The sequence below is a fragment of the Solanum pennellii genome, chromosome 10, assembly GCF_001406875.1.
Source record: "Solanum pennellii chromosome 10, SPENNV200".
NCBI classification, from domain to species: Eukaryota; Viridiplantae; Streptophyta; class Magnoliopsida; order Solanales; family Solanaceae; genus Solanum; species Solanum pennellii.
In genome coordinates, this window is record NC_028646.1 from 57,440,364 (window position 1) to 57,459,192 (window position 18,829).

The following is an 18,829-nucleotide window of genomic DNA, read 5'->3' on the forward strand; positions in this document are numbered from 1 at the left end:
AGCCAAACAGGCTCTAAGTCTAACTCACATTTCTAAAGTTAGCTCAAAGGAGGAGAATTGTTCAAGCCTTATAAGGAGTCACCCATCTCATGAACCACTCGATGTTGGACTTTTGTCATTATTTAGCACCCCTAACTCACGCCCAATGCTTAGCATTTGATGCGTGAACAATTTTTAATTTTGTAGGCTCCAACATCTGATGAGATGGACCCTGCTTCTGATACCATTTTAAATTAGGTCGTAGGCCTAACTTTCATATGCAATTTCGTTTCCTGAAGCATTTTTTTTCAGCCTGTATAATCTTCCTAACAGAGATGTTCTTGTTATATTCTAGGTGTTTTGATGATCCTCACAAATGCGGGGACCTGGTTCCTCGCAGAGTGCTCTCGTCCAGATACAAATGGGGTACAGTCATAAAAGCTGTCATGTCAGGTGGTAGGTGAAAAATGTAGTATCCTACACCAATAAGAAGAGCGGATGAGATTGTATGTTTCAGTATCTCACAAATGCAGAGACCTGGTACCAGCAGAGTTTCCTCCATCAGATACATAATTGGTTACAGCTGTAAAGCTGTCACGTCAGAGGTTGGTAAGGCGTCAGTGTACTATACCAATCAGAATGGAGGAGGGTGTTTGTCCAACGGATAATAACTCTTCATGTTTGATACTTTTAGCATGACAAACACCATATTATATTCATTCATCCAAAGAAGGAAGTCAGTCAGCAAGCCTTTTCAAGAACTCATATAGAAGTTTGCAAGGGACCTGGTACCCGCAAGACTGCGACGTGAAAAAGACGAAAAGACAGCTGTCAGAAAAGCTGTCATCTGTGATGCGGTAGGTGCACAGCTTTTCCAACAGCAGGCCTTCAGCCAATGGGATGACTTCAATGAATTTGTGGGAAATTATATTATCTCTTTCCAACAAATACAAATTCAAGACTTGGCAAATTAAACTTGGATTTTCTCTGAAAATTCACAAGCTTGAACAGAAGGCCATCATCAAGGAAGAACATTGCTCAACTCAACAGAAGGACCTGATAGAGTAAAGAAGAATCTTTGTTGTATTTCGAGGTTTGCGTCTATGTACTTACATTGCAAATCTGTACCTACTCTATAAAGGATTCAGATATTTGTTTTGGTTTGTAAAAGTCTAAATCAGTTAAGGTTAACTGATTTAGTGGGCAACATTTGTTTGTTGCTTAGTCAAATTCTAAGTCATCTAGAGTTAGGTGGTTTAGTGGGCGGTGTTGTATCCGCTTAGGCTCTTCAAGTAATAGGTAGATTACTTGATCGTGAGACTAATAACTTTTTCTCGCATTGATTGTAACCGAGTTTCACTTTTGCTTGAGAAGATTAGTGAAGACGGTTGTAAATCCTGTGCAACAGGTCGTGGTTTTACTCCCTTGAGCAAGGAGTTTTCCACGTAAACTGCTTGTGTTGTGTTCTTCATATTGTTTAATCTTCCGCACTGTTCTTGTTGTGTCAAGGGACCTGGTCCGTTGACTGGTAGTGGACGCACATATTGGATGATTCGAATGAGAGACTATCTCATGGCTGAGGACAGTGAAGTATGGGACGTCATATGTAAAGGTCCTTATGTGCCAACTATGGAGGTTAAAGATGGAGAGGTCACAAGAGTCATTCCCAAAACTAGAAAACAATTTAATGACTCTGACAGACTATTAGTCCAGAAAAATCATAAAGCAAGGAAGCTATTGATGTGTGGCCTTAGTATAAATGAATACGATCTGATTTCATCTTGTGAATCAGCCAAGGAAATTTGGGATCTGTTAGAAACAACTTATGAGGGCACTGAGGAAATAAGGAAATCTAAGCTAGATCTCTTTTCTACTCAGTTTGAAGATTTCACCATGAATGATGGTGAACTCATTCATGAAGTGCGCACCAGATTCTCCAACATCACAGATGAGCTCGTGTTCCTTGAAGAACCTGTTCCTATTGTCAAGAATGCAAAAGGTAAGACAAAGAAGGGGACCAGGTCTGTCCCAAGATAAGCAAAAGAGAAGTCTTCTTCGGGGCAGTAAAAAGAGAAATGGCTGCATGGGAAAAATCCTCAAGTGATTCAGATGATTCTGAAAACACAGATAATGGTTTTATGGCAAAGTCAGACGAGGAAGATTCTGATGAAAAGGTAACTCTATCTTATTTCAAGCAAAACTTGAATACCTTTTCTACTAGTAAGTTGAGAAAGTTAGTTGTTGTATTACTTGATTTGATAAGTGAGATGAAAGATGAGAAGGATCTCGTAAACAACAACCTAGACATCTTTCAAGATGGAAAAATTGATTTAGTTGCCTAAGTATCTGATATTGAAAGTCAAATGATTGTTCTAGAAACAGAAAATCTAGAACTCAAGGAAAAGATAAAAGGGGCGACTACTACAATTTTTAAAGGAAAGAGTGAGGCTAGCAGATTGCAGCTGAACCTTGAAAATAAGCTGCATACTGCTGAAATGAAGATTAAAGTGGCTTTCGAGAGAAATCATGCATTGGAGAGGGACCTGGTCCGTGTAAAAGAGGAACTTGAAAATTCTCTCAAATGGACTAATTCCTCTAAGATCCTTACAAATATACTCGGTCAAGGAAACAACATAAAAAGAGATCTGAGCTGCAAAAGAGACTGTCCTGCGTTTAAAGATTGTGGAGAAAGTTCATCAAACTATTCCAAACCACGGAATAGACTGAAGAAAGGACTTGGTCCTGTGTATGTCCAACAGATTAACTTGCAGAAGAAGGGACCTGGTCTTACTTCTGTTCCTAAGTTGAAAAATATCGATCTGCCTCACTGGACAAAGAATTCTCTTATCACTCCTTTATCCGCTTACTGGGAACTTCAACTGAAGTGGGTTCCCAAGGCTAACACGTGATATGACATTCTTCTGAGAGGAAGTGGCAACAACCAGTATCGATTCATGAATGGTGGATGCTCAAAGCACTGAACTTCCTCTCTCTCAAGACACTTCAAGGTGGAGGTGTCTCTTTTGGCGAATGGCAAGAAACGCTACATTATTGGTGTAGATTTGTGATGAATGAAATGAAGCTAAGCTCTTATCAGATAACTGTTTTGTCACAAACTTGCTCTCTCGGTTGATATTTTGATAGAAAAGAGATGCAAGAACATGTATATTGCTGATCTGTTTACTGCTCATTGTGATAGTCTCACTGAACTTAATGCAGAAGGTATGAATGCTAAGGTATGATTAAGGAGACGTGCTCATGAGTGTTGCTTTGCTGCACAAACCTGTGTCAGGGGACCTGGTCCAGTCTGCATAAAATAATATTTGCAAATGACAAAGGTTGTGATGATGATGTTAAGGAGAAGCAGATCAGACCTCCTTCAGGTGAAATATGCAGACTTTGAATCTTTCAAGAAACTTTCGACTGAAGTGATAAATGGTACATGTTTAAGACCAAAATGATGATAATGAGAAGTTTGATCTCAACATTGATAAAAGAATAATTGTGGTACACTCTTCCTCCAGCAAGGCTTATCAGGGGTATACTAAAAATGGTCATGTGTTTATTGATGAGTCTAGAAGATTTTAGAAGTTGCAAGGAAAGACGTTTTTGAGATAGAAGAGTTGCTTCAGAATCAGAGAGATGGTTTAAATAGTGAGCTTGCTGAAGAACATCCTCTTCATGAATCCAACAATCTCAAAGAAGATGATGTAGATGATGAACCTGATGAGAGACCTGGTCCTCTAGACAGTGCTGAACAAAGATGATGCAGTTCAAACTGATAATGTCACTTTCGAAGGTGAGAATGAAGAAGCTAATCAAGCTCAATTTGAAAGAAGCAAACTCTGATAGTCGATTACCCAACAAGCTGATCGGTTGTCCAAGTTGCTCCTCAACAATGTCTTCAAGAGAGGTAAAATTGTCAAAAACTCTTCTCTTTGAATTCAATATGCAAGGAACTGTTGATCATTCAGGTACATATTGATGATGTCATCTTTGAGGCAATCTTTGAGGTGTTGTGTGAAGATCTTATTTCTATTTCACTCATTGAAAGTGAGTGTTGAAATAAGCATAATGGAAGAATTAAATTTCTTCTTAGAGCTACAGATTTAGCGCACCTTCAAAGGTACCCTCGGTTGTCCAAAAAAGCACATTAATGAGCTATCGAATGGCGTAAATATTTGAAGTTAAGACAATGATAAAGAGGGATAGTGTCATCATGAAGTTTTGTAAGAAGGAAGATCAAGTGGATGACATCTTCACTAAAGCTCTAAGCACGGACCAGTCGAATACTCTCATAGGAGCTTAGCTACAGAGAAGAAGATAGCACAACATTCAGGGGTCATTGATGTCTGATCAAAGAAGGAACCGGGTACCAGTTCAATGAAGCTGCTGAAAGGGCTTCATGTTTTGGGTATATAGACAATTCATACTTTCTTAGGCACTAACTAGAAGCTGGATGCTGATTAATCTGGTTCAAAGACTCTACTCATGTACAAAGGAAAATATTTTGAAGGCTGCTGAGAAAATCTTAAGTCATCTGAATAAGATAGAGGACCTGGTCCTATTCTGTCCATCGGGAGACTTTTTGATTTGTAGTACATGGTGTTGTTGATTATGCCAAGTATCAAGCTGATAGATTGAGTACTTAAAGAGTGGATTGTGTTATGCGCTGATCTTTCACTCATGTGTAATTAAAAGGCAAGATTCAATTGCTCTTTCATCAACTCAGGTAATAAATGTAGCAAGTGTAGCTTGATGGGGTCAACTCTTGTGGATCAGGAAACATCTTGAAGCTCATAAAAATCTGGCTGAATTAATCAAGATGATGATGGAAATGCTAAAACCTTCTTGAATGGATCCTACCTGAAGCAATCAACTCTTTTAATGACCATGAAAAGGGAGCAGGTATCCTTGCTTTTCGGTTATGTATGTTTTAGCAAATTCAGTTTCATACCTTTTGTAGGTATACACACATGGAAAAGGGGATGAAGAAAATAGGAGGTCAGGATAGATCTAGGCAATGACATTCAAACTACAGAGAGGGACCTGGTCCTTTCTCAAAGGTTAGCAATCTTAACATTGCTGTTTGAATTATGCATGAGAACCATTGAAATTGCCACATGTCTGTCCTTTTGGAATCTGACTGTTGTTTCATCTTTTGAGTGCCAAAATGATACCTTATTTTCTCTTTCTTTATATTCCATATTTCTTCTATTTTCCCAGAAAAATTGAGTTGCCTTCCAAATATCAAGGTGCTTCAAAATTCTCTTTTCTCTTCTTTTCAAACACACTTCAAATTGTTAACCCCTTGATTCTTGCTGGAGAATTCTTTGATGAAAATATTTTAAGTGTGAAGAGGGATCTGGTCCTCCATGAAAAATGAAGAAGTGGAAAAGATGATGCTCAAAAAGGAGAAGTTGATTTTCTGAGAACTCAAAATTTTCTGAAGAGGAAGGTGTAAAAAAAATCTTCTTGATTCCTCAATTGTTAATCTATTCATCTCGGAGGCCTTGAGTTGTTTGTGTTACCAATCTTTCTGTTATGAAAAACTCAGGCTGGTGTTGGAAGCTATGTCAGTTGCTCGTGTTAACTGGAATACTGAAATGGGTTGTTTAAAGTCCAGCTTCTGAAACAACACAATCAGAGGGATCAGGTGCCAACAAAAAAATAAAAAAATAATAAAAATTGGCAGTCCTGAAGGTTAAACATACAGGTTGGACTGCACATTATGTTGTACGCTAAGAGAAGATTCTTGAAATCTTATGCTAGGGATATGCTCTACTAATTCTATTCTTTCAATCCCTTGCCTCTAAATCATCCCTTCTCTTCCTACCTCTCTATGTCAGTCCTCATTTATCTCTTGGGCATTGTTCTGGTTTTCGTCTGTAATCATACATGCAATGCTTTGATGACTGATCTTTTGTTTATGGATGTTAAATGTCTTGTTTCTACTGACTTGTCTCATTACTTTATGCCTTTTTGCTCATGCTCTGTGTTGCCCAAGTGGCCATGAATTTGCAAGAACTATATTTCTGTTAACTTGGTTTACTGCTTTAACCCTTTTTTATGATGTCAAAAGGGGGAAAGTTGTTAAGGTAAGATATGAGATCAATAGTGTTATAACTGCTTGAAGAAGACATGGTCACATCGATAGGAGGAATCAATGGTAGCTACTTGAAGAGATATGGTCATGCTGATAGGGGGAATAAATGCTTGCTACCTGACGAGGACCTGATCCTGTCGATAGGGGGGAGAAGATGTTTGTCATCATCAAAAAGGGGGAAGATGATATGTTGATGTTTTGATGATTTGACAAACTGTAGGGATGATTAAACTCCAGTTACCCCAAGAATTCTTTTTGATAGGGGGAACAGATGAATAAGTATATCATCATCAAAAAGGAGGAAAATGCTATGTTAATATTTTGATGAGTTGACAAACTTCGAGATGATGAAACTCAAGTTACCGTAAGAATTCTTTTTGATAGGGGGAACTGGTGAATAAGTATGTTATCATCAAAAAGGGGGAAAATGTTAGTTCGAAGCTGAGTTAAGATGATAGCTCGAACTTGATATGAAGTTTTGATGATTTAACAAACTTATCGATCTAACAAGGAACCAAATCCTTGTTATTGGAACTGCTGACAATAAGATGAATGATAAACTCAGTGTGAGGTATATTTGTGTGCTATCATCAAAAAGGGGGGAAATATTATATTGTAGGTGTTTTGATGATCCTCACAAATGCGGGGACCTGGTTCCTGGCAGAGTGCTCTCGTCCAGATACAAATGCGGTACAGTCATAAAAGTTGTCATGTCAGGTGGTAGGTGAAAAGTGTAGTATCCTACACCAATAAGAAGCGCGGATGAGATTGTATGTTTCAGTATCTCACAAATGCAGGGACCTGGTACCAGCAGAGTTTCCTCCATCAGATACATAATTGGTTAAGCTGTAAAGCTGTCACGTCAGAGGTTGGTAAGGCGTCAGTGTACTATACCAATCAGAATGGAGGAGGGTGTTTGTCCAACGGATAATAACTCTTTATGTTTGATACTTTTAGCATGACAAATACCATATTATATTCATTCATCCAAAGAAGGAAGTCAGCCAGCAAGCCTTTTCAAGAACTCATATAGAAGTTTGCAAGGGACCTGGTTCCCGCAAGCAAGGGACCTGGTACCCGCAAGACTGCGACGTGAAAAGGACGAAAAGACAGCTGTCAGAAAAGCTGTCATCTGTGATGCTGTAGGTGCACAGCTTTTCCAACAGCAGGCCTTCAGCCAATGGGATGACTTCAACGAATTTGTGGGAAATTATATTATCTCTTTCCAACAAACACAAATTCAAGACTTGGCAAATTAAACTTGGATTTTCTCTGAAAATTCACAAGCTTGAACAGAAGGCCATCTTCAAGGAAGAACATTACTCAACCCAACAGAAGGACCTGATAGAATAAAGAAGAATCTTTGTTGTATTTAGAGGTTTGTGTCTATGTACTTACATTGTAAATCTGTTCCTAATCTATAAAGGATTCAGATATTTGTTTTGGTTTGTAAAAGTCTAAATCAGTTAAAGTTAACTGATTTAGTGGGCAACATTTGTTTGTTGCTTAGTCAAATTCTAAGTCATCTAGAGTTAGGTGGTTTAGTGGGCGGTGTTGTATCCGCTTAGGCTCTTCAAGTAATAGGTAGATTACTTGATCGTGAGATTATTAACTTTTTCTCACATTGATTGTAACCGGGTTTCACTTTTGCTTGAGAAGATTAGTGAAGATGGTTGTAAATCCTGTGCAACAGGTCGTGGTTTTACTCCCTTGAGCAAGGAGGTTTCCACGTAAACTGCTTGTGTTGTGTTCTTCATATTGTTTAATCTTCCGCACTGTTCTTGTTGTGTCAAGGGACCTGGTCCGTTGACTGGTAGTGGACGCACATATTCCAACAGTTCTCCATTATTACAGGGTGCAATTTGTCCAACACCATCCATGCAAATAGTGAAAATCCAGCAAATCACAGGTTAAGCATTAAAACCAAAGGGATTTGCAGAACGTATTCCAGTATATTCATCTGCACAACCTAGATAAATGTTACTCCAATTGGCAATTGGAAAACTCCAGCTTCAGTTTTAGGTACTGCCTCCGTTAGTCTGTTTCAATTAGTCTGTCTGGTTTTAATTAGCCTCAGAGTTTAAGAAAGTAAAGAAACTTTTGAATCTTGTAGTTTTAAACTAAAAATATGTGTAAAATGTAACAAAATGTTCTTTAATCTTATAATTTTAAACATAACATGCAAAAAATTGAAATTAAAGAATTATCGAAAAGGACTTGTTAAACATATTTGGGGTCAGGACTGAGGTGAATTAACAAAAAACGTATTCTTATTATTATGTAAAAAAAATTATAAGATTTTAATCACCTATTTAGTTTGAAAATTGTGTTTGAGATGATAAAGTTGAAATTAAAAAAGCAAATGTCACATGTATATGGTGGCTACATCATATTATATTATAAGTGGGAAGCTCCAAGATGTAAAGTTGAATTACCATTTTATCCATATACTAAATAAAAATGTTATATTCATATTTGATTATTTTATTTTTGAAAAATATTGAGCAGCAAACTTTTTTTACTATTAATGAATTGAGAATATTTGAACAGTTATGAAAATTAAATAATCTAAATGTTAAAGAAAATGAAGAGACAAATGTTAGTTAATGAGAGCAAATAGGTAGAGATTTAAGTTGCACATTAACTAAATATAGAAGCAGTTACCTTTACATTGCTAGAATCTTAAAAGTTGTAGATTTCAATACAATGAATTCCATAATTAATATATTAATATATGTTATTTCCAATGATAAATACATGAAAAGAAGCTAAAGAGACTAATTAATCATTTAAAGTGAAAGTATTATATAAAGCCAAGAATAGTTTTCACTTTCCTCAAGTTCCCTCTCCATTTTTATGGGCTCTAAAGAAGGGTATATCAATTCTCTGAGCATTTTTTCTCAATCAATGTCAAAGTTAAAGGCTATTAAAATACGCTATGAAAGTTCTTGGATTTGCCCAAGAATTTCAGCTATGGATGTTGTTGGATTCGTCAAAGAAATTTCTTAGTGAAGAATACACTCATGTCACTTATTATTTAATTTCCTTGCTAGGGCTTAATATGTGCAACGCACAACATTAATTTTACGGTAAACTATTTCTATATGTTACTAGTTTTACACATATTTTATAAACAAAGCACATAACATTTAATTATTGTAGTTGTATAGTTTTTTGGATTTTGGATCTTAGAAACAAAAACACCATATAGGATACTTATCAATTTTAAGAACATGTAATTTGTATTTTCTATTTTATAACACATAATATAACTTTAAAATATACGATCTTCACAAAAATACTTTTATTTATATGGAAACACGCGGCGTGGCGCGTACCCAGAAACTAGTATATATATATATATATGTATGTATGTATGTAGTCCGCATGTTCACTTCCTTTTAATTTTATCGATGTTAGAATCTTGTCATTTGGTAAATATGCATCTCCAATCTTGGACTACTTATTCAAGAATGTGTAAAAATATATAGAAAGATTAGTAACATTATTATAATACTAGATAATTAACAATTATAGTTGTTGGAATATGGTAATACAATAATAGATCAGCAGAAGTTCAAAATCTGTGTTTTGAAATGGAGGAAGAATGCACAAGGTATTACCCTGCATTTTATGCAGTTTCATCGTAGGCTGAATTACATACAATTTTATATAATAATGTTACCTTTCCCAAATAATGTTATATGCATCCTTTCTGCTCTACTCAGGTAAAATTAGAGAATTCACATAGAGACTATTTTTTAGCTAGCTAGCTGTCAACAAACCTAATGTAACTCTAAATTTATCCAGGTTCGGGACTAACTTTGCTATGATGAAGCTCAGATAGACAAAGTTTACAATCAGTATTGAATGAACCATAATTTGTTAAAGTTGTTTCTAATCAAAAGTAAATCTAAATTCTTCTTTGAAGCATTTCATATATGGATATCCTGAATTAACTCGGTAGGGGCAAGGTCTGCATACGCTCTACCCTCCTTAGACCGTACAGGTATGTAGCTGAAGAGTGTGTTTTTCTTGTTGCCAGTAAATTCTTGCCATAACTTGCTAAGATGATTCCATGGACCAACACCATGTAATGGATGATCTATCGATCTTGTTATGCCAGTTTATGTTCCCTTGATGCTTAATTCTCACCACCTTCTTGACAAAGCCTCGTCCTTTCTCCTTGGGCACTTTGGCCCATTTCACCAAATGAAACTTGTGTAATGTTCTATTCCCTAAAAACCTCGTTATTTTGTTTAATTGCTTGATAACCTTGCCTAGGATTGGAAACAAGGTCGTGAAATATGTTGGAATGCTATCCAACAAACTATTCATCAAAGTTATACTCTCTCGCAATGAAAGGTACTTGATTACTTCTATATTTAGCTCCTAAAGGTAGTGGGAAGAGATCCTATGTTGCATCCAAGAACCTCTCTGCCAACTCCTGTGTTACGTGCACTGTATTAACTAGAAATTGACTGATTTTCTTCAAGTTAATGAGCAGGCCCGAGACTCTTTCAAACACAATAAGCAACATCTTCAGATGTCTCAGTTGGCCAGTTTGAGTTTCACAAAAAAACTTAGTGTATCATCAGCAAATAAGAGATAAGAAACTGAAATTTCTTCTCCTGTTTTGGACCCTACTGTGAACCTCTTATCCAATGGTTCTGGACTGATTTTAGTGTCATGCTACGGAAAGCTTCCTGAAGGAATATTGATTGTATTGAAGTGTTAACCTAATAAGGGAATACATGGGAGATATATATAGGAGATATAGGAAGGAGTACTAATCCTAATAGAACTAGGATTAAGGAGTACTAATCCTAATAGGACTAGGATTAGTACACAGTAAATACTAATATTATTTAATACTATATGTTATTATCCCCCCTCAAGCTGAGCTGAGCGAAAGCGAACGGAAGCTTGGAACTGAGGTAATCGTGCTGTCGGCTCGGGAGAGGCTTGGTGAGAATATCAGCCGGTTGTTCTTCAGTGGGTACATACTGCACAATCATGGTGCCGGCCTGAACTTCATCGCGAACAAAGAGACAATCGGTATCAACATGCTTCATTCTGGTGTGTAGGACGGAATTCTTGGCCACACAGATGGTTGATTTGTTGTCACAATAGAGAGCAGGAACAGTGTGAGTGGCGCGGAGTTCGCGAAGAATATATGTGACCCACATGGTCTCAGCAGCAAGAAGAGCAAGGGCGCGGTATTCAGCTTCAGTCGAGGACCGAGAGACCTTGGGTTGTTTTTTTGTACACCAGGAGATCAGGTTCGGCCCCAAAAAAACGAGAAACCCCGATGTAGATTTTCTGTCATTTTTATCATTCGCCCAATCTGAATCTGAGAAACCCCGAAGCTCCAAGTCCCCGGGTCGAATGAGTAAACCACGACCAAGAGTGCCAAAAATGTACCTGAGAATGCGTTTTAGACAATGGTAATCATGTTCACTTGGTTGATGCATGCGCTGAGCAACTCGGTTGACAGCAAACTGGATGTCAGGACGGGTAATGGCCAGATACTGTAGAGCCCCAATGAGGCTGCGGAAGTGGGTGATATCGGCAAAGGGGGTGTCGGCTCCATTCGTAGACGAAGAGACTGCCATCGGTGTTGGTTGACTGGTGCATTTTTCCAGTCCAGCTTTCTGCAACAGATCTCGAGCATATTTTGACTGATGAAGAAACAAGCCGCTGCCTGTCCGAGAAACCTCCATTCCCAGAAAATAATGTAACGGGCCAAGGTCCTTCATTTTGAAGGTAGTATGCATAGCTCGAGTGACATCCTGAATGAGAGCTGCAGTAGAGCCTGTAATAATGATATCATCTACATAGACAAGAAGAATGACTGTACCGTGTGCTGAATGTCGAGTAAACAGACTCGTGTCGTGTACGCAACACGTGAAGCCGAGTCCCTGGAGGAACGTTTTCAGACGTGTGTACCAAGCACGGGGGGCTTGCTTGAGCCCATACAGAGACTTCTGGAGTTTGCAAACATGTTGAGGGAAGCGGGGATCAACATAGCCCGGTGGTTGCGTCATGTAGATAGTTTCATCAAGCATGCCATGAAGAAAAGCATTGGAAACATCCAACTGATTGATGAGCCAATTGTTGCGCACGGCGAGTGACAGTACCAGGCGAATGGTTTCCTGCCGAATAACAGGACTGAATGTCTCGGAGTAATCAAGCCCATACTCCTGATTGTAGCCTTTAGCAACCAAACGAGCCTTGTACCTGGAAATACTGCCATCCGCATTGTGTTTAATTTTGTACACCCATTTACAGCCCACTGGGTGCCGCCCATGGGGCTTAGGTACAAGAACCCAAGTTTTCTGATCAGTCAAAGCCTTAAACTCGTCATCCATAGCATGACGCCAATAAGCATTTTTTGAGGCAACAGAGTAGGTTGTTGGTTCACTATCGGGAAGGGGTGTATTTGGTAGTATGGTAGCCTGAAAGGTTTTGGGTTTAAAGATACCGGCTTTGCCACGGGTTAACATGGGATGAGTATTGGGGGGTGGCACGGGCGGTGGTGATTCGGGGGTGGCCGGGAAGGACCCAAAACGGATCGGGCTGGAGATGTTGTGGGTATGGGGTGGTTCGGGTTGGTTGTGAGTGTGGGTGGTGGTTGCGGGTGTATTGTGGGTGACGGTCGAAGGGGTGATGAGGGGTGGTTGGGTAGTGGGTGGAGGTGTGGGGGAAGGTGGTGAGGGACCCTGTGAGTATGTTGGAAAAAGGGGAAGGACGCCAATGAATGATGTATTTGTGGAGGAGGAAATAGACTCGTAGGGAAACTCATTTTCGACAAATTTGACATGACGAGATATGTAGACTTTATGAGTTTGTGGGTCAAGACAGCGATAACCCTTGGAGGTAGGATGATAGCCCAAAAAAATACAAGGACGGGATCGGGGTTGTAATTTGTGAGTAATATGAGGGCGTAGCCAAGGGTAGGCAAGACACCCAAAGACGCGGAGGTTGGTATAATTGGGAAGTTCTTGGTAAAGGAGTTGATAGGGTGATTTGTTGGAGAGAGTGTGACTGGGCATTCTGTTAATGAGGTAGTTTGCGGTGGCTAGAGCTTCTACCCAAAAGGAGACAGGGAGATGAGATTGATGTAGAAGAGTAACCACCGTTTCAATGAGATGGCGATGCTTACGCTCAGCCACCCCATTCTGTTCGGGAGTGTATGGACAGGAGGTTTGATGTATAATTCCCAGGGATTGCAGAAACTGGCCAAAGATGTTATTGACATATTCCTTTCCATTGTCACTTCGAAAAAGTTTAACATGAGAATTGAATTGTGTTTTGACCATTTTTTCAAAAGTGACAAAGGTGGTGTATGCCTGTGATTTGTGTTTTAGTGGGTACAACCAAGTGTATTTTGTAAAATCATCCACAAAACAAATATAATAGCGAAAACCAGCAAATGAAGGAACAGCAGTAGGACCCCATAGGTCAGAATGAATAAGTTGAAAAGGTGCAGTTGTACGCTTCTCAGATAAAGTAAAAGGTAATTTATGAGATTTAGCAATTGAACAGGAGTCACAATTGTTTACATGAATGGAAGAAAAACCTAATTGAGACATTAAAGAATTTATTATTTGAGTAGACGGGTGACCCAGACGACTGTGCCACAACAGACTGTGGCCATCAGCCGAAAGAGCCACCGGAGCCACAGGAACGCTTTCTGAAACTGGGTGGGCAGACGAACTTGTGCCAGGAAGAACGTACAGACCATGCTCACAGGGGCCCTGAAAAATCACCCTCTTGGTAGTATTGTCTAGGATCTGAAAATCATTAGAGGTGAACAAGAGTGAGCAATTATTGTCTTTTGTGAATTGGTGAACTGAAAGGAGATTGGATTTAATAGAAGGGACGTGGGTAAGGTTACCTAGGTGAAAGATAGCGGTGGGGGTTTTAATGGTACCCGTGCCAGTGTGAGAAATATTAAGGGACTCACCGTTGCCAACAGTAATACCATTGGAGCCATGATATGGATTTGGAGCGTTAAGCTTGGATAGATCAGAAGTAACGTGCATGTTGGCCCCAGTATCCAACAGCCATTCAGAGGAAGGGCCGGCTTGAGATGCATAATTGGCACGGTTATCACTATTTCGGCTCTCCTCATACCGAAACCAGCAATGAGCAGCGGTGTGTCCTGTTTTCTGACAGATTTGACAAGTTGGACGATCCCGCTCGTAAGTGCCCTGCCCGCCGCTGGAAGATGACTGCCCGCCGCTGCCGAAGGAGTGCAGGCTGTTGTTGCTGCCGTGCTGCTGACCGTCGTACGGCGGACGACTGCCCTGCCGACCGCCGCGCCCGCGGCCTCCGCTGTTTCTGCCGTAGCCGCCGCGGCTCCCCTGCCGGCCGCCACCACGCCCCCCGCGATAGTTCTGGCTTGCGGTGAGGGCGGTGGCCGGCTCCATAACAGCGGCTTCTCGGAGAAGAAGTTTGCTCTCCAGATCCACGTTGATTTCTTCACTTTTTAGCCACGAGGAGAGAGTAGCCATGTCAACGGGCGTTGGACTGATGCGAACCGCCTGTTTAATGGAGGAGTAAGCTGATGGGAGCCCCCGAACGACGCACATGACGAGATCTTTTTCGGGAATGATTTCGTTCACGGTGTCGAGGGCTGTGATGATGGTGGAGACCTCGTCTAAATACTCCGCCATAGTTTTCGTGCCTTTGGTAATTGTGTGGAGACGATCACGCAATTGAAAAATATGAGAGTGGGAAATTGATGCATAGCGTGTTGCGAGGGCCGTCCACAGGGCTGAAGCAGTTGTGTAGGATCGGACGTGTTTCTGAACCGTGGGAGAGATGACCGCAATCAAACATGATCGGATCTGGCCATCCACGGCTTTCCAGGCGGCATGGGCCGGATTGGTTTTTTCTGATTTGTCCGTGGCGGTGATGACTGCCGGCGGCGGTTCTGTGCTTCCATCGACGTATTTGAGAAGGTAATTGGCCTCAAGGGCTGTAAGAACGGTGATTTTCCATGTAGGGTAATTTATGTCTGATAATTTTTCGGGAATCAGGGCATGAAGATGCCTGAGAAGGAGTTTAACGCCAGAAGGAAGTGAATCGAGAGGATCCACCTCGGTTGTCATGGCTGCCGCCGCCCAAGAGAAGAGAGGGAACGATCGGTGCCCTAAAGAGAGAAAAAAAAACCTAGATAAAAGAAGATCTAGGTTTTCTGGCTCTTGATACCATGAAGGAATATTGATTGTATTGAAGTGTTAACCTAATAAGGGAATACATGGGAGATATATATAGGAGATATAGGAAGGAGTACTAATCCTAATAGGACTAGGATTAAGGAGTACTAATCCTAATAGGACTAGGATTAGTACACAGTAAATACTAATATTATTTAATACTATTTATTTAATACTATTTGTTATTACTTCCGTTACAGAAATGAAAAGAAAAAGAAGCACAGGGTTACCTTGTGACAACCCTCCCACAGCTTCAAAATTTACCAAAATGGAATACGACATAAAACTTAATCCATTTTTCTTCACAAACCATTTGCTGTGAGATGTTAAATAGAAATCACCAACAATCATTATCCCTTCTCCACATAAAGTTTACATAGAATCTCTGGCTCCCCTTACTTCATTCTCCAGTTCAGTACCTCATTTTGCAATACGAGAAGCATCTATAATCTTCCTTCTCTTTAAGAAAGAATTTTGTTTATCAGAAACAAATTTTCTAAGCCTTTTTTCAAACTAGCTTAGATATAATTGTATAAACATTTTCTATCAGATTAATGGTCCTAAAACCTTTTAGATCGTCGGCACCCTTCTTCTTAGGTACTAAAGCAATAAAGGAGGAACTGCAAGCTCTTGCAAAGCTGCAGGCTGCTGTGCCTCGCATCCTTGCCTAAGCTGACTGCAATCAGCATTCTGATTCAGTTCTCGAGTTTTGCTAACTTCTCCAATTTCTCTTATCTAATCTTCCGAAATCCTCCTTATTTCATTTCTTATTTCTCCTCCTAACCTTTTTACCGTCTCCATAAGTACCTGATAAGGGCTGCAAGTAACGTCATAGTTCTCTCACTATTCTTTTAATTTCTCCATGAAGACTTCAAACTAAAACCACATGTTCTCAAATTTAAAGTAACCCATTCTTCACATTTTAGCATCATTGGTTTAATCTAAGAGCATTATGATGTAATAGATAGTTTGATATCTTTTGAAAGTCTCATCCCATTCAACTGATACCCAAAACCTATCAATCCTTGATGTTTGTGACCATATTTCTTCATTTAACCGACTTGTAAGTGTTTTTCTTTGCCTGCTAACTATTAAATGGTTCTTTAATAAGGTGTATTTCATAGTAGTTCAAGATTATAGTACTAAATTGTTTAGTTTTATAGTAGTCAGGAGGCTAATCTGGACCAATTAGTGTTGTACCAAATTGGTCTGTTTTGTAATAATTAGGCCTATGTTAAGTTCATATTTAGTATCAAATTGGAAGTTTGAATGTGTATTGATCAGTCTCTTTTGTAACTTGCCTCTTTTTTGTAACTTGCCATGTTTTCTGGAAAGCAGGGCAATTTTTCAGACCAATTAGTTCTCGGATTGAGTAGTCTTACCGAGACAAACACAAATGCATCGAGAAATTCTCTTGTTGTTGTTTAGAAATTGAGCCAATAACACAAATGCATGGTTGAAAAATACATAATACAACGGCATGGTTGAAAAATACATAACACAAATGCATTGAGAGACTGTCTAGTTATTGTTCAAAAATCATTGTGCTGCTAAGCATGGTTCAAAATACATAGTCTTGCGAATACAAGGCGTGTTTAAAAATACATTACACAAGTGTTCAAATAAATTAAAGAGTAGATTTTTGAAGACCCTTTTAACATAGGCCAAAATCATAACAGCTTTCCAAATAAACTACTTCTTGGAGGTTCCACAAGGCCCTTTGTTTTTGTTTTTTTGCTTTCCTACTGCATCTTTTACCTTCCATTTAGGCCACGGGGTTTTAAGCCAATATTTACATTGGTTGGCGAATCACTCTTCAATTTTGTTGCACCATAGAATCTTCTCACTTGATGTACCAGGTTGTGAAGAAAGAAAGTCTAAGATAAGGTTAATATCAACACCCTCACCACCTAGGTTAACAGTCTCACCCTCTTCACCAAGGTTAATATCAACACCCTCACCACCAAGGTTAACAACCTCACCCTTTCTACCTAGGTCAATAGCCTCACCAACATCAATACTATTATTAGTTAGATAGCTAGTAGGTCTCTCAATGTCAAGTAAGGGTACACCTAATACATGACAGATAAATACTTCAAAAGTGTCCTCATGTTTTAAGTCTTTAATTATGTGTAGGATATGTTGGTTAGATGTAATTACTACAAATTGTTTATTCAATAAATCGTAAACACAAAAGCCTCCAACAGTTTCATAGCCCAATTCTTTAGTATAACATAGTAGTTCCAAAATGGAAAAGTGGTCCTTATAACTAAGTATTGGCACACAATTTTCAACATGAGTAGGGACAGTTATCTCGGATAAGATTTCACCATGAGAAATGTTTGTAAATATAATCTCCTCCATGGTCAATTTTTAGGTAACCCTGCAAAATATCAAACAAACCCTAACTTAAGATTGCATAATATACTCATATAACCCATACAACAATTAAAAATGAAAGCTTAAAAGCATATTTACTGGGGAATTGTAATGAGGAACAAAATAAATCACATATCCTAGATTTTAACAAAACCCTAGCCTTTTGAATTCATTTCACAAAACATGTAAAAAAAAAACAAACATTAACAATCCTAGCTTACAAGGAGAAATCTTCAAGATCAAAACACAAACCAGGCGATATCAACTTCAATCTGGAAGAAATCGCTTCAATTCTGCCAAAATTAACGATTTAGGGATTTTGCCCATTACGAAGGAATCTGAGCTTTATCAACATTGATAAGCTTTCTAGCTTGTGCAGGCAGCTGGTGGAACTCCTCAAAAGTGCCAGAAATCTCCTCATCAATGACATAATTAGCTAGGCTATCTGCCACAACATTTCCTTCCCTGTACATGAGAAAATCGCATTTTTTTATCCCTCAACAATGTAATAATTTTCCTGACTATTGCATCAACAGCCCAGGGTGCAGACACCTCTTGTATCATGATCAGTCTAACAATGGTTGAATCAGTCTCAATCACCACATTTGTGAAGCCTTTATGCACACAGATTTCAGCAGCTAACTGAATAGTCATTATCTCTGAATACATATTAGTTTGAATTAATCCATTAACAATACACGATGAACACGCGTGGTAGTTGTTAAATGGTCATATTATACACATCGGATACATGTAACGAGCTTATTAACACACACCACACAATTTATGAAAAGTGACAAAAAAAAAAAACTTAAGCGGTTCAAATCTTGATTGGTAGAGGTGTTCAATAGGTATTAGGTCTAGTTGAGGTATTTAAACGAATTATGTGGACAACTTAAGGGGCCGCGGATGAGTTAAGCCTTTCTTTTTGTTCTTTAACCTATTGCAAGGTGTTTGTTTAAAAACGGTTTAACACATGTAGTGACACCTAAAGTTTGATATAATTTTTTCTGTAGATATTTTAACTAAGATATGTTAAAAAATTGTAAGTGCTCCCTCTCTCCGTATTACTTGTCCATTTTTTACTTGACACATCTATTAAGAAAATAATAATTGCATTTGACCCCTATTAATTGAT